Source organism: Mobula hypostoma, chromosome 3 (genome assembly GCF_963921235.1).
Source record: "Mobula hypostoma chromosome 3, sMobHyp1.1, whole genome shotgun sequence".
NCBI classification, from domain to species: Eukaryota; Metazoa; Chordata; class Chondrichthyes; order Myliobatiformes; family Myliobatidae; genus Mobula; species Mobula hypostoma.
In genome coordinates, this window is record NC_086099.1 from 72,458,799 (window position 1) to 72,480,461 (window position 21,663).

Here is a 21,663-nt window from a genome sequence, read left to right on the forward strand (position 1 = left end):
TATCAGTCTAAGATTGAGTCACATTTCAGCCATCAGTTGTGGCAGGGCTCATGCTATAATGGGACACATCACTGACAACAACATATTCCTTCGTGACAAGGTTAAGACATTCTATGCACATTTCGAACAGAAGGGAAATTGGTATGTCACCAACAACCTCGAGAGCTTCTGGTGCATCTAAACCCCCCAGCCACTGTTGCAAACATAAGATCAGTCTTCTGGAGATGAATCCATTGGGAAACATTGGATCCTGGTTGTGTCCCTGGCTGTGTCCTCAGATTCTTCACAGCTCAGCTGGCAGGGATATTTGCAGATATTCTTAACCTTGCTGTGCTTCAATCAGTGATTTCCATTTGCTTTTATGAGGCCAGTATCTTTCTGGTACCTAAGAAAAACGAAGTAATGTGCCTTAATGACTACTGCAGCACAGTCTAATATTTTCTATCACGAATTGCCTCAAGAGGCTGGACTTGGCACGCATCAACTCCAGTCTTCCAGGCAACCTCGACCCACTGCCAAGAGCATTTCAATGACAGATACCATCTCCCTGGCCTTGCACTCTTCTCTGGTGCATCTGGATAATAAGGACACTTGTGTCGTGCTTTTATTTATTGACTACTTCTCTACCTTCAGTACCATAATTCAAAGCAAACTCGTCTCCCAAACTCTGCACTCTGAGAGTTAACACCTCCCTCTGCAACTGCATCCTTGACACTGCACAACACATCACAGAAACCAGCTTCCCCTCCATAGACTGCATTTATGTTAATTGCTGTCTTAGTAAAGCCGCCAGCATAACCAAAGACCCTGCACATCCTGGACACTTTCTTTTCTTCCTTCCTTCCATCAGGCAGAAGCTGCAGAAACTTGAAACCACGTACCACTGGGCTCAAGAGCAACTTCTGCTCTGCTGTTATAAGACTATTAATAGCAACACTCACAACACGCTGGAGGAACTCAGCAGGTCAGGCAGCATCCGTGGAAACGATCAGTCGACATTTCAGGCCGGAACCATTCGTCAGGACTGTAGAGGGGGCCCCTTCCCTCTACAGTCCTGACGAAGGGTTCCAGCCCGAAACGTCATCTGATCGTTTCCACGGATGCTGCCCGACCTGCTGAGTTCCTCCAGCGTGTTGTGAGTGTTGCTTTGACCCCTACATCTGCAGATTATTTTGTGTTTAAGACTATTAATAGGTTCATTAGTGCAATAAGATGGGCTCTTAACCTCATGATCTACCTCATTATAATCTTGCACCTTGATGTTTGCCTGCACTGTGCCTTTTCTATAGAGGCTACAACTTGTTGTGTATTATTCTTGTTTTATTTTGTTTTACCACACTGTTTTGTGTAATGATTTGATCTATATGATTGGTATACAAGAAAGATTTTCACTATGTCTTGGCACATACAACAAGAATAAATCAATTCCAATCTTTTGCGTTTATCTTTCCATTCGCATTGGAACGTACCTTTTTAATTTAATAATGTTCATCTCTTGAAGTGTTTAAAAAGAGAATTATATGCAAACAATAAATCGTAGTAAATGAGTAACTTATGTTATAAATCAATGACTAATTTATATCCTTTAAGGGATCAGCTGTAAAGGTAAATGTGTACAGTCATTTTCTTTCCAAATTGCTGATGCTCTTTTGGTCAAACTATTCTCCCCACTTGCCCCCCTACCCCCCCACTGAAAGCAATAATTCTCTGGAGTAATTTGTTCGTTGCCAGTGAGTCTAATTCCTGGAACTCTATATGTGTCAACACTAGGGTTTGATGATAAATTACTGCCCAGTCAGATCACGTGCATCTGTTTATTGCATCCTGTTTTTGCAGATTAGCATGCAAGTTGATATCTAATTTATAGGTACTCCTGGGGCTGTTTCGAACATGTCCTTTGACATTCATTGAACCAAGTTTCATTCCCTGCTTGAGTGCAATGTTAAAGTAAGGTCCATGTCAGATGTTGAGGTTGCAGGTTGTGCTGTACATATTCCTAGTTATAGATGATCGGTGCCTCATGCACGTATCTCATCTTGGTTCATCTGTCTAATACCTTGAGGAACTTTTATAGATGTGCAGTGGAGAGTATATTGACTGGCTGCCTCACAACCTGGTATGGAAACACCTGTGCCTTTTGAATGGAAAATCCCACAAAAAGTAGTGGAAATGGCAACTTCACCATGGGTAAAACCTTCCCAACTATTGAGCACATCTACACGAAATGCTGTCACAGGAAAGCAGCATCCATCATTAGGGACCTCTGCCACCCAGAATGTGCTGTCTTTTCACTGCTGCCATCAGGAAGAAGGTACGGGAGCCTCAGGACCTTCACCACCAGGTTCAGGAAGTTTTACTCCTCAACCGTTAGGCTTTTGAACCAAAAAGGGATAATCTCATTCAACTTCACTTGCCCCATCATTGAGCTGTTTCCACAACCAATGGACTCACTTTCAGGGACTCTTTATCTCATGTTCTCGATGCTTATTATTATTATTATTATTTATTATTTATTGTATTTGCACAGTTTGTTGCTTTCTGCACTGTGGTTGAATGCCCCAGTTGTAGTTATAATGATTCTGTTATATTTATTATTCTATAGATTTATTGAGTATGCCCATGAGAAAATGAATGTCAGTTGTGTACAGGTATCCCCCTCTTTTCGAACGTTCGCTTTACGAAACCTCTCTGTTGCGAAAGACCTGTTTTCGCTAACAGAAGGTGTTTTCGCTAACAGAAGGTGTTTTCACTGTTATGAAGAAAGGCAGCGCGCGAGAAAAGCAGCACACGATAAAAAAAATCAGCACGCGATAAAAGGCAGCGCGCGCCTCGAGCAGCCGCTCTCCCCCGGATTCGGAATGGCATTCTCACCTGCATTGCTTAAACGCGTGCCTGTGAGCAGCCGTTAGCAAGATGAATTCTAAGGTGTTCGAAAAGCCTAAAAGAGCTCGTAAGAGTATTACACTTCGTGTAAAACTAGACATAATTAAGCGTTTTGATCGTGGTGAACGAAGTAAGGACAAAGTGAGTTTGGCTTGTGGAAGTTGACGAAGATGATGTTGAAGAGGTTTTGGCATCCCATGACCAGGAACTGATAGATGAAGAGCTGATGCAATTGGAAGAGGAAAGGATAGCAATCGAAACCGAATGAGTAATGATAAAGTATGACTTTAATTTTGAAAGGGTATGTTGGTTTAGGGTATATTTGCAAGATGGTTTGAGCCCTTACAAAGAACTGTATGATAGAAAAATGCGTGAGGCTCAGCAGTCAAGCAAGCCTTCCACATTTGCCACGGCAGACGACGGACCTCGACCTTCGACATCAAGGCAGGCAGAGATAGGAGAAGATGATCTGCCTGCTCTGATCGATGATGAGATGACACCGCAGTGTCCCACCACCCCAACCCCCGGGCTGCGGGCAGATGCCGATTTGCGGAGAATACAGCAGTAGCTGGGAGACACACAACACATCTTTAAGAATAAAGCCCAAATAAACATGCTAATTAATTAGGTGCTGCCGACACGTAATTGTCGGCCCAGATCAGAGGCGATTGCCGATTGCGTCGCCTCTGATCTGGCCGACATTTACGTGCTGGGCAGCACCAAATTAATTAGCATGTTTATTTCGGCTTTTTTCTTAAAGATGTGCTGTGTGCCCCCGGGCTACCGCTGTACTCCTGCATGCTTCGCGGATCAGTATCAGTTCGCTGCCTGGAGGGTGGGAGCCACTGCACCACCCAAACTCCGACAACTCAGTGTAACACACCATCATCAGCGTGCTCTGCGCTGTCTTCCTGATTCCCGTAAGTGATACTACACTGTACATACATTATTTCTACTTTATATCGGCTGTGTATTTTTACGTGTTACTTGGTATGATTTGGCAGCTTCATAGCTTAAAGGTTACTGGAAAGCGCTTGCGCCGTGTTTTTGCCGAGAGCGCTTGCGTGAGATTTTTGCTACAGAGAAAAGTTCAGGCAATGATTGTGGAAAAGTATTTCTACTTTATATAGGGTGTGTATTTATCATATCATTCCTGCTTTTACTATATGTTGTTGTTATTTTAGGTTTTTTGTGTTATTTGGCATGATTTGGTAGGTTATTTTTGGGTCTGCGAATGCTCACAAAATTTTCCCATATAATTAAATGGTAATTGCTTCTTTGCTTTCCGACATTCCGGCTTACGAACCATTTCATAGGAACGCACTACCTTTGGATGGTGGGGGAAACCTGTATATGCTGTATATATGTACTTTGATAATAAAGTTTACCTTGAACTTTCAATTTTGCTTTTTTCAGCCAAGTCTAAGTTTTATTTTGAGCCTATCTCAAAATAGTACAGCACCGAAATTGGCCCTTCAGCCCATAGTGTCTATACTGACCGTGATACTAGTCTGATCTGCTTGCACATGGTCCATATCTCTCTTATTCCCTGCCTGTCTCTGTGCTGTCTAAATAACTCTTCACATCATTTTGATATATGCTTCCTCTGGCAGTGAGCTGCAGGTTCCAACCTCTTTCTATGTACAAAATGTATCTTGCACCCTTGCTTTAAACCTTCCTTCTCCTCACCTTTAAACTATTTGTAATATTTAAACTTTTCCACCCGGGCAAAGAGACTTTGATTATTCTCTTCAAATTTTATAAATTGCTATCAGATCCCCTCACAGGCTCCACTCCAGTAAAAATGATCTAAGTCTGTTCGACTGCTCCTCTTTGCTGATACCCTTCAATTCAGTGCAGCATTTCAATGAACCCCTTTTACACCCACTCCAAAGGCTCTGTATCCTTTCTACATAGGCGATTTGTAACGCTGCATACCTCAGTGGAAGTCACCACAGTGCCGATAATGGATGTTGTCTCCACAAAGTGACCAGTTGTATCAGATGCATCTCTGAAGTTACATTAGTGACCATTCTATTAATACTAGGATTCTTGCAATTACCTTTCACATTCATTAACATATCACTGCACACGTAGAACTTGGGCAGCCCCATCAGTGATGGCCTTTGAAGCACATCGGGTGCCTTGGCAACCCCTTGTGATTCTTTCCAGTATTGCTTGACACAAAGGAACACCACTTCATAAGCTGAGGAACAAAGAAACCTTGAACAGTAAGGCCAGGTGTAAGTCATTTGGCCTTACAGCGGACGCTTCCAGTAGTGTGGGAGTGGAGGACCAGAGCACACAGCCTCAGAATACAAAGATGTCCCTTTAGAACAAAAATGGGAGGGATTTCTTTATTCACATTCAAAGTTCGAAAACTTTGAATCAAATTACATTCATTATCAAAGTATGTTTTCAACATATAACCTTGAGATTCAGACACGAAACAAAGAAACCCCATAGAACCAGTTTTCATAAAGACTGTATTGAAAAAATCATCCAAATAATAAAAATAAGCAAATAAATTTGAGAATTCAACCATACATGTGTAACCCTCTCACCAGCCACATGACTCAGTGGTGAGAACGCTACCTTTCGTAAACAATATATGTCTAGGGTCTATATGATTTTTGGAGTTTTACCGAACAGGAATGTTGTGATGTTTTGATCAAAGAAACCTCTATCTGAGCAAATTCTGTGTCAATATTGCCGACATAGAATTATCGATTGGCAAGAAATAACAACATCGTACACAGCATAAAATTATAAAGTATATTTACCAATTTCAACTTCATCAAACAGTTATTGAAAGAAGAAAAGAAATAAAAGGGCCCATTACAGTTAGACCAGTCTAAATGTGGACATGACAGTTAGAGCTCATCGCTTCCAAAAGCTGAGTATAACTGTTATGGCATGGAGCCCATGGTCTGTATGAAAGCACCCGCCACTGTCTGGACTTTCCTCGAAATCCATTTTGAGCAAACTGACTCTCTCTCAGGAGTATTAGTCCTTTCTCCTTGGAGCCATTCATCTGCACAAAGCACTTCCTGCAATACGGACTGTCCTTCCAATGACATTCTGTGGCATCTTCCCTTCTGTCCCCCTCTGTAGTTCCTGCCAAAAGACTACTGTCTGTCAGAAATCTCCACCCCACTCTCTCTAGAACCTTCCCCTGATCACACCATCCTGATTGGCTGACTCTATATTCCTAGGTTGAACACCAGGGTCTCTTTAGCTGAAACCAAAACATTCTACCAGCAGGGCTCACTACTTTTGCAGAAAACTGCTACAACGAGAAACAGAGTTCCAACAGTCACACACAGCACAAAGCACACACATAGTGTGTATAAGATAGAAAGATACAGCCACTCAATGAATACTACTGAAATCTGCAGTTGACCACAATACAGCTTGTCTACTGCCAAGCGAATCGTGGGGGGCAGCCCCAACCCCAGCCTTGACCCTGTGCCATACTACCCCGGTGGAACGTACTCACTCAGCCTCTCTTCCCTGGTGGCTGTAAACAGGTGCCACTGCAGTTTGAGGTCTAGTCCTTGGACATCCAAGATGGCAAGCACACATAGGACATCAATAAAACACTATCATGCAAAACATATACGTATATAGTTGAGATCCCGTGGCCATTGTTCTAGGGTACAATAGGAGGGATGAGGGAGGGGACAGCCCCAAGTCCAGGCCAAATGCTGTGCCACTTTGTCTCAGGTGGAGTGTACAGGCTCCGATGCCTCTGTCCATCTTGATGCTGAGTCCAACTGAAAGCCACCGAAATCTGCAGTCAACCACAATGCAGCTTGTCTTCCACCGAGTAAGCACTGGGTGGGGGGCAGCACTGACTCCATCATGGAATGCTGCATTACGCGCTGCCCCCCCCCCCGCCCAGTGGAGCACATCGGCTTCGACACCTTGCTCTTGGTGGCTGTAGACAGGCAACAACATGGCTTGAGGCCTAGTCCTTGTTCTGACTGAGACCGTGCAACTTTCCCACCATCTGCCCGGCTCACCACCAATTAATCAGTAAATCAAACCTCTGACATTCCAAAGGGGTCTTCTGATCATAAGGAAAGTGACCAAGGTGGTCACTTGGCTTTAGACTGTGAGCCTCGTTCGACTGTGACAGCAGCATGATGCGCAGCTCCTTAATTTTCTCTGCCAGCGAGCAACTCACTGATAGACCTGCAGTGGTTTAAGTTGTTAATATCCAGCAGGATCTCGTGATCATTCAAAATGCATTTAAAAGTGACACAGGCCACCACTTTACTGGAATTGTAGTTCATTGAAGTGAGCCCACAGCTATGAAGCCAGTGATGAATCTGTGAAGTTCACTGCTACAGATGGCTATGGAGGTCAAGTCATTAGGTATATTTAATGTGGAGGTAAATAGGTTCTTGATTAGTAAGGGTGTCAAATGTTACAGAGGGAAGACATGAAAATGGGGTTAAGAGAGATAATAAATCAGCCATGATCGAATAGCACAGCAGACTGGATGGGCTGAGTATCCTCATTCTGCAACTATGTCTTATGATCCTCAAGGCTGCTGCAGCATTCTGTATGATTGGGACCGACGTGCTGTACCTCAGAACCGTATTGATGTGCTTTCCTGTGCCCTTTGATGTCCATAGAACACAAATGTGTTCTACCACCTGACCCTTCAAGCCTGTCCTGCTATTCAATATGATCGTAGCTAATTTGTCCAAGGCCTCTATTTCTTTTTAGTTGTCATTTACATTATTGTCTCCAAACAATTGATACTAGAACGTACAATCAGCATACCAATATTTGATTCTGCGCTTCCTGCTCCCTGGATTACAAATGGATAGTAAATATTAAAAATTTAAATTATAAATCATAAATAGAAAATAGAAAAATGGGAAGTAAGGTAGTGCAAAAAAAAACCGAGAGGCATGTCCGGATATTTGCAGGGTACAGTCCAGATCCGGGTCAGGATCCGTTTAGCAGTCTTATCACAGTTGGAAAGAAACTGTTCCCAAATCGGGCCGTATGAGTCTTCAAGCTCCTGAGCCTTCTCCCGGAGGGAAGAGGGACGAAAAGTGTGTTGGCTAGGTGGGTCGTGTCCTTGATTATCCTGGCAGCACTGCTCCGACAGCGTGCGGTGTAAAGTGAGTCCACGGACGGAAGATTGGTTCGTGTGATGTGCTGCGCCGTGTTCACGATCTTCTGCAGCTTCTTTCGGTCTTGGACAGGACAACTTGCATACCAGGTTGTGATGCACCCTAGAAGAATGCTTTCTACAGTGCATCTATAAAAATTAGTGAGGGTTTTAGGGGACAGGCCAAATTTCTTTAGTTTTCTCAGGAAATAAAGGCGCTGGTGGGCCTTCTTGGCAGTGGACTCTGCTTGGTTGGACCAAGTACGGTCATTTCTCTTAATTTCAAAACTTTATCTGCCTTTTCAGTTGCCTCCATGATTTAGCCTCCATGGCCCTTCATGATGAGGGATTCCAGACGTTTACCATACTTCTGCAAGTGGAAATTACTGTGCAGCTCAGTTTTAAATGGCTACTCTTTATTTTTTAACATGATCTCTCATTCAGTCTCCTTATGCTAACCTGTTATGCCCTGCTGGAATTTTACATCTTTCAATAAGATCATACTTCATTCTTTAAACTCTAAAGAGCACAGGATACTTGTGTAACCATCGTAAATGACCCCACTTATCCCACAAACTAGAGTAATGCATCCCTTTTATTCTGTCTGCAATTATATACATATATCTTAAATAAGAGGCCAAAAGTTGTGCTTTGTGCTCAAGGTGTAACTGTGCAGTTGTTACTCCATCTTTCTTACAGTAAAGGTCAATGTGCCATTTGTCATCCTTCGCAATCGCTGCACTTTCTTGCTAACTTTTTTCATTCATGCAGAACGCATGCATCTCTCTTTTGCATCTTCTATGAGGCTAATAGCCTGCCTTTGGATTCTTCTAACTGAAGTCTGTACCTTACAGTTTCCCACATTAAAATCTCTTTATCCACGCACTCAAACCATTTGTTTCCTGTTGCAGAGACCAGATAACCTTGAGTCTGAATATCCTCATCACAGCATGACTCCTACCTTTTTTCCTGATATTGGCAATGTTCTCCCATCTTCCAAATTATTAATAATATACAATAGGTAATTGAGGACCAAGATCTGATCCTTGGATACTCCACTAGTTACATCCTTCCTGCAGCTAGAAATATGATCGGCACCTTCAGTCGGAGCAAAGTGACACCAAAGGCGCTGTCCTTCAGACAGTTCACAAAACGACAGCTTTTACTTCTACTTCTTTCAAATAGGATTCTGCTGCTATTGGAACGTGATATACATTTTGATGTTGTGCTTTTGGGCCATTTGAGCGATCTGGAGCTTTGCTGTCTCTGAGGGAGTTAAATTGGGTTTCAAGTGTGGTGTGACCTGGAGGCCAAGAAGCCTGGAGATGGATTGCGAGCCCATGGTTGACTTGCACTTCTCGCCGATTAAAGCGTCGGGCAAGTTTGAAATCAAAGAGGATGAGAGCAGAAGGCGAGTGACTGTTCGGTGCCATCTGTCTGCGTTTGACCCGTCTCGCCCTCTCCCTCCCTCTCACTCTCACTCGCTGCTGCTGGAGTCTTGGGTCTTGGGCAAGGTTTAGTCGATGCGGTTTGTGGACTGGACTCTAGTCCATGTTGTGAAGTGTTTCTAGTTACTCCTTTATTTTATTGTTGTTTTGTGTGATTTTGATCAGAGTGGACTGGTTTGATAGCCTGCAGTCAACAAATGATACAGTGCTAAATTGAACTGAACTGAAATAAACTGTATGTTCCCAGACTGTTTGAGTGACTGTGGTTTGGTGGTTTATATTCTGTATTTTTCGCTTTTTTTTACCATTTGTGCGATTCGTTCTTTTTTTGCACGTTGTATGTTTGATGTTTCCTTTGAATGGGTTCCGTGGTGTTTCTTTGTTTTGTAGTTGTCTGAGGGAAGACAAATCTTAGGGTTGTACGCTGCATACATACTTTGATAATAAATGATGTTTGAATCTTTTTGAATATTTGAGGAGTTTAGCCTTCTGTGATTGAGAATACAAAAGGTTCCCCACTCTCTAAGTGAGAAATTTCTCCTCCAGCTCCCAGACCTAAATGTTTTATCCTTATTCAGAGTCTCTGACCTGTGGTCTAAAACTCTCCAGCATCTTCGGCAACGACACTGCCAAACTGTCAGATTTTTGGAGGTTTCCATGTTGTTCTAAATTATAGTGAATTCCGTCTGGGCTGGTTGACTCAATTTTTCTTTGTATGCTAGTTGCAAGCTTGCTTTCAGTAAATGATGTATGAATGCACTTGCCTCCCTTTGTACATTAGCATTTCCCAAACTTACCACCATTTCAATACTCTGTATATCTACTTTCTGCCAAAATAGATAATTTCACATTTATCTGTGTTGTAGACTCTTGCCATGTATTTGCACACTCAGTTAATGTGTTTAAAGAGCCTTGAAGTCTCTGGAAAATCTTGTCCTGACTAATAATTCCCCCCTGGTTTCATGTAGTCAACAAACTGAGGAATAATGAAGTTAGTTACATCATTACGATGGTCACACAAGTCATTGGTGCATATGGGGCCAAAATACTGATTCTCAGGTACCCTGTTAGCGAAAAAATAACCTGTTCACTTTTACTGTGTTTTTCTGTTTGATCATTACTTTTAAATTTCAGTAGATTACTTCTGAATTCCATGTGCTTAATTTTGCAAATAATCTTTTATCAGAAACATTCTGATGGTCTAATACACCACATTCACATGTTTGTGATCATCTATTCTTTTGGCTACCTCCTCAAGAAACATTCTTGAAGTTTAGTGAAACACAGGTTTTGTTCCTTTAAATCCATATGGGCTTTTGGTAGATCCATTGATATTAGAAAAGTTGTCCTGTTATTACATGCATTAAAATAAACTCCAGTGATTTCCTTTCCACCGATGTTGGGCTAACAGGTCTGTGGTTCTTGCTCCTTTTTCAGATCATGTGGGGTTGTTACCGAGCTTCATTCTCCGGGAATCGTTTTGTTATTTGTAGATGTGATGCCTTGTAACTCCAGAACATAAAACTAATTGAAAGGAAAGCAAAGGGAGAATGGGGACAAAGTGTCTACTTCGTCCATTACTTCTTGCAAGGCGCACACTTTTGATGCGACGCTGTAATGAGATATATCACATAGTTTTACACGTAACTCTTAATGAAGTCTATAAACAACAAAGAATTCTTAACCAAACAATCTATTTACAATATTGCTCGAATATTACTGAAAGATTAAATACACAACAGTAGAATTTTGAAAGATGACTCCCCATGTGCACACTGTTTTAATAACTGATTAACTTTTCTAGATTTTAGATTATCAGGCCTTGTGGATTTATCAGGTTTCATTTCTGTTAAATTCTCTGGTACTTTTTCACTCATACAGTATTATTTAATTTCCTCCTCGTCATTCTCTCTTGAATCTATTGCTTGCCTGGGAAGTTATTTGTGTCCTCTTTTGCAAACAGGACGTAAGTATTTGTTTTACTAGTTCTGCTGTTTCTTTGTTCCCCATTTGTCTTCACATATCTTTATCTTTTTACATATTTGTATGTGGTTGTGTTTTTTCCTCTCTTATTTAATCTCTTGGTGCTAATGTCCTCCATTCATAACTGCTCACAATTTTCAGACTTGCTACTTTTTCTGCTAAGTTACTATCCTTTGGTTAGCAATGTATGGATTTATTTCTATGATTGAGAGGAGGTTAGGTCATTTCCTTCCTCATGTTTGATGCAATGCCATGAGATTTCATGGAATCTGGAATCAATGCTGCAGGCAGACAGGTTTTCATATCCACAGTGTGACACTGCCATGGTGGGATGGGGCATAACCAGCTATTGTGATCAAGAGGTGCAGATGTGATTCTGGGTGCAGACGATTGTGTCAGGCTGATGTTGGACTAGTTTATGGGGAAGCTGTTCTGATTTAGTTGTAGAATACACCTACTGTGCTACTTGGACACATCTTCAGTGATGAACCCGGGGTCATAGGGTGTTTCGGGTCTTTAATCATCAGACAACCTTGACCGGGCGACCCAGCTGGGGGTGATCAGCCCCCGACTTGTGTCCAAGTGGCACACTAATCCACGGATCCCCGCTCAGGATCCACAGCCACTGCAAGGCCTTTTCAGCAGCCTCCAGAATGTTCCTGATGGCTCTTCTGCACTGCAGTCCTTTAACCCCAAGGGGTTTTAGAGTCCTCTGTAATGAATGGCCAACAAAGCCCTGGCACCCAACTTCGACTGGCTCTCAGCGAGCTCTCCAGCCATTGCTCCAGCATTCTGCAACAAGATCTGTATATTTAGCCCTCTTGTGCTCTTTGCCCTCTTCAATTCGGTCTTCCCAAGGGACAGTAAGTTCCAGCAGGACCACTTGCTTTGTGGAGTTCAATATTAACACCATGTCCAAGCGGAGCAGAGTGGCTGCGATGTTCTCTGGGAACTTGAGTTGCCTCCCCAGGTCAACTAGGAGCTGCCAGTCTCGTACAGTGGCAAGAAGCCCTCCCGAGGAGCTAGGCCGATGTTGAGCCTTCACCCCCGCTCTAATAAAGGTGATGGCCTGTTTGGGAGCGTGCTGATTTTTGCTGTCTTGAATCGCTGTGCTGATTCCGTCTGCCATAGACCTTAGGACTTGGTCATGGCGCTAGCAGTATCGTCCTTCCCCCAGTGCCCTCGGGCAGCAACTTAGGATATGCTCCAAGGTGCCCCTCTTCTGGCACAGTTGGCATGCTGGAGTGTTTGCCATGCCTCACCTGTGCAGGTTGGTCGGGCTTGGGAGAACGTCATAGACTGATTGATTGGATGAGAAACTTGATGTGCAGTGATTCGGCTCTCCAGAGCTCTGTCCAGGTGAACTTGCGAGGTTACGCATGCTCCCATCTAGTCCAGGAGCCTTGGTTGTACATGCCGGCCATCTTGCTGTATCGTTCTTCCTCCACTTCTTCTCGTATCTCGTCCTGAACCAATTGATGCTTCTCCTTTCCATGGGTTTTGTTGTAGTGTGGTTTGGGAAAGCAGCCCAGTCCTGCCCGCCACAGTGCCCACCAAAATATTGTGCCATAGCCGTGCCTCCGCTCTGTCGATAGCTTCCTGTGCTTGCCACTTCCTTCCGGTCTTTATGCGAATTCCTGCCGAAGTGACTTTAACATCAGAGGAGTCTTGGTACATCATAACCTCCCTGGCTCGAGTGACTTTGAATTCCTCTGATAGGCCGCTGATGGGGATCTGCAGCTTGATGGAATGCCCATACAGGGCAATGCTGCTTAAGGTCTGGGGGAGCCCCAACCTCCTCTGGAGAAACTGACTGATGATCTTCTCCAGAGCCTCCACTGTTGACATTGGCACCACGTAGACTAGAAGGGGCCAGAGTAGCCTTGGCAGGATTCCGTGTTGGTACATCCAGGCTTTGAATTTTCCTGGAAGCCCTGATTTGTCAATCGCGGTGAGCCAGGTTATCAAGTCGCTCCTGATCTGTTGAAGTGCGGCTGTGTCCTTCAGGGATCTGTCGAAGATCTTTCCCAGGCTCTTGACTGGTTTTCCTGTCACCGTTGGAATCTGGATCCCTCCCAGGGTAAAGCGGAACCGGTTGGTTGCTCTTCCCTTCTTCAGGCCCAGAGACCTGGACTTGGCTGGTTTAAAGCTCATCCTTGCCCATGAGATGAGCCGTTCCAGCCCTTGAAGGAGCCATCTGCACCCAGGGACTGATGTTGCCATCGCCGTCAGGTCATCCATGAATGCTCTTATGGGGGGGCTGCTGAGTACCAGATCTAGACATGGGGCCTCTAAATTCCACCTCCGCTGACTTGACAGTCATGTTCATGGCCAATGAGAAGAGTGATACCGAGATTGTGCAGCCAGTGATTATGCCCTTCTCCAGCCGATGCCAGGCGGATGTCAATGACTCTGAGGAGACTCTCAACCTGAAGTTGCTGTAATAGTCCAGAATGAGGTTTCGGATCATCTCTGGAACATGGTGTCTTGCCAGTGTTGTTTCAATGAGCTTGTGTGGGATGGATCCATAGGCGTTGGTTAGGTCTAGCCAGAGTGCTGCAAGGTCTCCTCTGTTCTCCCTTGCCTCCCAGATCAGCTGGGTCACCACTCCTGTGTGCTCTATGCATCCAGGTAGTCCTGGGGCTCCCCCCTTCTGTACTGAGTTGTCTATGGACTGTTTGGGAGCTGAAGTATCACTTCAGAGAGTAACTTTGCTGTGTCTGAATTTGGCACTCCTGCTGATGCTGTGCGTTTGTTCCGATATTGATAATCATTTTCCATACATTTTTTGGTTCTAATTTAGAACTAGTAAGAACCTCCGGCATTAAATTGCACTAATTAATTATGCCTTAATGCCTTGTTTCTTGTTAAATTCGTCTTTAATTTTTTTTACTTTTTCCTTCCTGCTTTTCTCTTCACTTCACCTCTCCCTAGCCTTTCTGTTCTCCTTTCTCAACCCTTTTCTGTTTTTACTCATACTGATTCTCTGCTTGCTCTTTACTAACTGCATGCAGTGCCACTGGAAGCCAGACTTTAAAGAAAACATTGTAAGGTTATAAAGGGGCTTCATTCAGGATTTGGTCCAACAGGTAACTCACCATTCATCTAGTTTGATGGATGGAACAAATCTTTTCATATTCCTTCCTATTTTTTTTCCTGTTGTGGGCAGGTGGAACCTGATAAATAATCAGTTCTCCTGCAGCAAAAAAAATCACAAACAGAGTTTAAAGCAAATAATAACCTTGCCTTGCTGACCTTTAATGTGTGAATGGATGTGTTGTGAAGATTTGAATAAGAGTGCAGCAAATAATACTGCTGGACATTGCTACCAGATGCTATTGTGTATTGGCCAATGATTGTGGCTTTGTTCTGTGTGTTGCTGGTTCAACATAGGATAGAAATTAAGGCACTCTGCATTCCACTGCTAGTGCATACATAGCTTTGCATTTGGCTGAACTTGTTCTGATTTGTTTTGAATTTTAAACATGCCCATTTTCTGTAGTTTTCTGGGCCTCTTAAAGATTTTGGAACCATACATTAATACTTCTGTGTGAGAGGAAAACATTCAATTTTTGGGAGTCATTAAATAACTTACTACTTGAATTGTGGCATTATTTTAAAATTTCTGTATATAACAAAAGAAAAAAGACAATTGTAAGTGATTAAAATAGCATTTCCTTTCATCGTAACCTTCAATTAGAGCTGACATGCAAGGAAATTTGGCATTATGAATGTTGAAAATAAGTTCAGCATCACAGCTAGAGTTAATTTTAAATACAAACTGAGGGCTTTTCAGGGGCACTGCATATATATAGAACAATGATTATAAATCCTGAAACAACATTCTGATGCCTACCATTTAAAGGCCACCATGGAGAACTATTCTCACCTGTAAGAACTATTTGCATTGATGGAGCACCTTTAGTTTACAAATAACATGCTAGGTTGAGACCACTTTGAGAGCAAATTAAAATGATTAATTAAATAATCTGCAGGTTGGGTCCTGTCTGTAGTAAGAGAAGCAGAGTCAGCACTTCAAATCTGAAACCCTTTCTCAAAAGGAAACGGAGGAAGCTTATTAAACTGCAGGGGAAGGGGGTATCTCAGATAAGGTAAAATCAGGGTAATTATGGAAATGAGCTGTAAGCAAAGCTATCTGGTCACAGGGTGAATAGAATCAGTTAGAGGATGAGAGCATAGACAAAAGAATGTGTCCTGATGAAGGGACTTGGCCCGAAATTTTGACTGTTTATTCCTCTCCTTTGACGCTGCCTGACCTTTGCATCATCCTAGCATTTTGTGTTTGTTCCTCTGGTTTTCCAGCATCTGCAGAATCTCTTGTGTAAAAGAATGTTTAAGTTCTGAAATACAGAACGGGAACAAACCCAGCAGTTCAGATTGAGTATTTCCTCCACTCCTAGAGAGAGAAAAAGTGGAAAGGGGCAAGAAGGGGTCGCAAATGGAACTATCCTTACGAAATACTGAAAATGGAGGAGAGGGAAATGTGTCCAGCAGTAGAATTACTTGGAAGATGGTGAAATGACTAAAGTGGTTGTTGGGTAGAAGGTGAGGAGTAAGAGAACTCTAAACATACAAAATGCTTGTGGAATGCAGCGGGCCAGGCAGTATCCCCATCCCATTCCCATCCCATTCCCATTCTGATATGTCTATCCACGGCCTCCTCTACTGTCAAGATGAAGCCACACTCAGGTTGGAGGAACAACACCTTATATTCCGTCTGGGTAGCCTCCAACCTGATGGCATGAATATTGACTTCCCCAGCTTCTGTTAATGCCCCTCCTCCCCTTCTTACCCCATCCCTTATTTACTTATTTATTATTTTTTCCCTTTTTTTCCCCCTCTCTGTCTCTTTTTTCTCCCTCCGTCCCTCTCACAATAACTCCTTGCCTGCTCTTCATCTTCCTCTGGGCTCCCCTCCCCCTTTCTTTCCCCCTTGGCCTCCCGTCACATGATCCTCTCCCTTCTCCAGCCTTGTATCCCTTTTGTCAATCAACTTTCCAGCTCTGAGCTCCATCCCTCCCCCTCCTGTCTTCTCCTATCATTTTGGATCTCCCCCTCCCACTTTCAGATCTCTTACTACCTCTTCTTTCAGTTAGTCCTGATGAAGGGTCTCGGCCTGAAACGTCGCCTGTACCTCTTCCTAGAGATGCTGCCTGGCCTGCTGCGTTCCACCAGCATTTTGTGTGTGTCGCTTGAATTTCCAGCATCTGCAGATTTCCTTGTGTTTGCGTTTTTGAACTCTATATATGTTCAGTTCTGGAGGTGGGGTGGGGGATTGACAGCAGCTGTGCAGGAAATGGGTGAGAGGCAGTTAAGAGCTTTGTTAGCAACGGTAGAGGGGAAGAATCAGTTCAGAAATAAAGACATTATAGAGTCACCAGTAGAGAAAGTACCCATCAGAGTAATCAAGATGGAGACAAAGGAACTAAGAGAGTGGAGTTGAGCTCTTCAAGGAGACAGAGTAGGACGTAGTATAGTTGAGATGGCTGTCAGATAATAGTGGAGATGACTTTGTCCACAACTTATCCCCGTGCCACTCCATTTTTACCCTATTGGAGACATCCCCTCCATCCATCTTTTAAAGCTCCTTTTGTCCCCTTTTCAGTTCTGATGAAAGGTCTCTGATCTGAAACATTGACTTTACTTTCCCCATAGATGCAGTACAACCTGTTGAGTTTTTTAAGAATTTCATGTCGTTCTATATTTCTGATATCTGGAGTTTGTTTTTACTTTCAGGGTTCGATAAGCATTGTGTCCTGTGATGCGAAGCGAGTAAGAATAGGAAGGAAGAGACGAGACCAAGAACTCAACAGTGAAATTTTGAAAAGCGGCACTGAGAAATGGAAGCAACGTATGGTTACTGAAGGCAAGGTAAGGTGTTTGAATGACTTGCAGTTAATAGAGAAAGTGAGTCTGACTGAGCTAGCCAAGTTATAGTGAATTGTGTCGAAGTAGAGGTATGTTACTTCATACAATGAATTCACTCGCTGTCCAGTGTGACGGTAGTTATTATACAATCAGAATATTGATGTATCATGAGAGAGGCCCACCACCCTAGTTCTGTAGAGCAGCCATTTGTGTCCCATTTCCTCATGATTTTGCAAACACTTTTTCCTCAAGGGCCTATCTAATTCTGTTTTGAAATCCTTGATTGGCTGTTTCTACCAAACTTCCCAGCAGTGAGTTCCCGATTATAACAATTGCATGTGTGTAAAAAAAAACAATAATTATTTCACATCCTCTTTGATTCCTTCACCACTTGTTTTCAGTTTATGGCCCCAGGTTTTGAACCATCTGCAAATAGGTGTAGCTTTTCTCCACACGCTGTCTCTGATTTACTTGACGGAATGAATCTTAAAAAAAAAACTGAACGTGTTTTTTGTGCATTTGTTGTTTTAGTTCTGAATTTAAAGTATTTGGGAAGTGTGAACTGCTGAACCAGTCATTTTGTTGGGAATTCTTTTAAATGGTCATTTACTCAATTATTCATTAATGTCCTCCAGCCTCTGATTACAAATACAAGCAATGCTAAATTTAAAACAAAAGTAATCATTAATTGAATATGACAGAGCACCATCAAATTCAATGTCTTTTTCTGCAAAAATTATTCAAAAACTATACAGAAACATTTTATTAAATATAAATTGTGAAGTTGTGAAATAGTTTTTTTTCTTTTTCATTCTGTGATTCTTAATATCTGAAATGCTGTGACATTGAGGAATAAGTTGCCATTCCAACTCACTGCGAATCTCTGGAGATCAAAAGAAATGCAGAACTGAGAAAGATGCATTTCTTGTGTTTAAAACTATTTTAAAAATGAAGTAATGAAGAAGTAGTTGAAGCTTTGGTTTCTAAAAAGCTTTAGGTTCTTGAAGGTTAACGTGTGTATAAACCAAGCTGAATGAACTGCAGGCTATTGAGTAAGGAGAGGATCATCAAAAATATAATAAACCTTCATGGGTATTTGGCATTAAATTGGTGAATTAGTGAGTACACCTGTTGTATCTGGTTTGATTAATTTGCTGGAGAACATACTATTTCTCAGTGATTATTTTTTGCTGTGGAGAAGGATGTAAGAAATTATTTATCTATAGAATAACAAAGATGATGTAATTGTTGAGTTTCTACAGGAAAGAAAACTGTTTTCATTTCATTTTATGTCCTGGAATCTGGACACAAACAGAAGAATAGATAATTCTTCCTTTAGGGCATTATACAGTGCCTTGAAAAAGTGTTCAGCGCCCCCCCCTCCCCACCAACCTTTTGTTCACATAAATATTACAACCAGGGACTTTGATCAATTTAATTGAGAATTTTTATTTGTGAATCACATGCTCCTTTTTTCCCAGTAGAGCCCCCAAAACAGGGAAGATCGTAAAACAGAACTAAAAATTAAAAATTGTGATTTCAGCAGCTCAAAAGTATTCATCCACTTTGCTTTGTATTTAGTTGAACCACCTCTCACAGCTATTACAGTGAGTTGGCTTTTTGGATATGTCTCTATTGGCTTTGCACAACATGATGGAGCGGGATTTTTCCATTCCTTCTTGCAAAATTGCTCAAGCTGTGCCAGTGTGTCTGGGAGTGGCAATGGACTGCAATCTTGAGGTCTTGCCACAGATGTTTAATCAGGTTAAGGTCAGGATTCTGACAGGGCCACACAAGGACATCAATGTTCTTCTTTTGAAGCCAGTCCATAGCTGATCTCACAGTGTGGTTTGGGTCGTTGTCCCATTGAAAGACAAACTTCCTCCCTAGTTTAAGCTTTCCGGCACAGCTAGCAGGTTTTCATCCAGGATCTCTCTGTATTTAGCAGCATTCACCTTCCCATCAATCCTGACCAACTTTTCCAGTCCCTGCTGCTAAAAAAACATCTCCATATAGCGTACACGAGGAAATCTGCAGATGCTGCAGTTTCAAGCAACACACATAAAAGTTGCTGGTGAACGCAGCAGGCTAGGCAGCATCTCTAGGAAGAGGTACAGTCGACATTTTGGGCCGAGACCCTTCGTCAGGACAATCCATATAGTATGATGCTGCTTCCACCATACTCTACAGTAGGGATGGTGTTACCAGTCTGATATGCAGTATTAGATTTAAGCCACATATACCACTCATTGCCTGCAAAGACTTCGCAAAGTGTCACTTAGAAGATCTTGTAAAGATGTGGAAGAAGGTCTTGTGGTTAGACGAGACAAAAATGGAACCTTTTTGGCCTTAGTACTAAACTTAGACTGCACATTAGCCAGTCAGCACCATCCCTAATGTAAAGTACGTTGATGTTAACTCTATCTCAGTTTGCAGCACTAGAAGATGTCCTTTTCTTTGACATCATTAGTTGGAGCATAGCACTGGATCGCAGTCATGTTCATTTGCTTCCCTTTCAGTCTGACTGTCATCAGCATACTGTTGATTGGCTTCCACTCCTGCACGCACTTCTCAAAGCCTTTCTTCAAAATGGAAGCCAGACCATTATCTTCCCTTCCTGAGGATAAAACTGTTTCACCAGTTGTTGTCTTTGGGTATATCTAAGGCAGAGATTGATAGGTTCTTGATTGGATATGGCACCAAAGGTTACGGGGAGAAGGCTGGGAGCTGGGGTTGAGGGGGAGAAAAAGAAAGGATCTGCCATGATTGAATGGCGGAGCAGACTTAATGGGCCAGATGGCCTAATTCTGCTCCTATGTCTTATGGTCTTCAGTCTGACAGACCCTGTCCATCAGCTTTCATTGATGTCCAGTATAGGTAGTCAGTAACATTGTTTCTGCAGTTACTTGTGCCAGCTTGCCAGTGTTGTACTTGGTTCATACATTCCAGAAACCAATTTTGATCTTGGTCTTTGCGGTGTTTGGGGCTTCATTCATGGTGCCAATATCTTCCTCTCAATTTTCACTGCTGCCAGCCATGCAAGTCCGGTGTGGAGAGTCAAGAATACAGTCACAATGTAGAAGGATTCTTTCTTGCTGTTTCTGTAACAGTTTTGTTTGACCAGTTAAGGTTTTTAGCCCTGAACTTAACCCCTGAACCCAGAGGACCATCGGACCACTCTTAATCTGGCCTCTACCCTTTGACCTGTTTGGCATAGTGATTCGACCAAGAACCAAAGCATAAAGCCCTAACTCCAGCCAGCATAGCTCTCCTGGTCATAGAGTCATAGAAAAGTACAGCACAGAAACAGGCCATTCGGCTCATCTAGTCCTTGCTGAACCATATAAACTGCCTACTCCCATCAACCTGTACTCCATGTACCCATCCAAACTTCACTTAAATATTGAAACACCACTTGGGTTGGCAGCTCGTTTCACACTCTCATGACCCTCTGAGGGAAAATATTTCCACTAATGTTCCCTTTAAACTTTTCACCTTTCACCCTTAACCCATGACCTCTGGTTGTAGTCCCACCCAACCTCAGTGGAAAAAGCCTGCTTGCATTTACTCTATCTTGTATAATTTTGTATACTTCTATCAAATCTCCTCTCAATCTTCTACATTCCAAGGAGTAAAGTCCTAGCCTATTCAATCCTTCCTTATAACTCGGGTCCTCCAGACCTGGTAACATCCTTGTTAATTTTCTCTGTACTCTTTCAGACTTATTTACAACTTTCCTGTAGGTAGGTGACCAAAACTGCACTCAATACTCAAAATTAGTCCTCACCAATATCTTATACAAATGCAACATAACATCCCATCTCCTGTATTCAGTATTTTAATTTATGAAATCCAATGTGCCTAAAGTTTTCTTTATTACTCTATCTACTTGTGATGCCACTTTCATGGATTATGGACCTATATTCCCTGATCTCGCTGTTCTACCACACTCCTCAGTGCCCTGATCTCGCTGTTCTACCACACTCCTCACTGTTTAAGACCTACCCTGATTGGTCCATCCAAAGTGCAACACTTCGCACTTGTCTGCATTATATTCCATTTGCCATTTTGTAGCCCATTTTCCCTGCTCATCCAGATCCCACTGCAAGCCACGATAGCCTTCCTCGCTGTCCACTGCACCCCCAACCTTGGTGTCATCTGCAAATTTGCTGATCCAGTTAACCACATTATCATCCATATCGTTGCTATAAATGACAAACAACAGTGGACCCAGCACTGATTCCTCCAGCACTCCACTAGTTACAGGCCTCCAGTCAGTGAGGCAACCATCTACTACCACTCTGTGGCTTCTCCCACAAAGCCAATATC

General features: G+C 42.7%; 1 protein-coding gene across 3 annotated transcripts in view; it reads left to right on the forward strand.

The window, feature by feature from the left end:
• Positions 1–21,663, forward strand: part of arap2 (ArfGAP with RhoGAP domain, ankyrin repeat and PH domain 2) — a 396,901-nt gene that overhangs the window by 34,745 nt on the left and 340,493 nt on the right. For all 3 annotated transcript variants that reach the window (XM_063043320.1, XM_063043318.1, XM_063043319.1), the window contains one exon: positions 17,203–17,337. The gene's annotated coding sequence lies outside the window, so the exon portion shown is untranslated. The remainder of the gene's footprint in view (positions 1–17,202; positions 17,338–21,663) is intronic.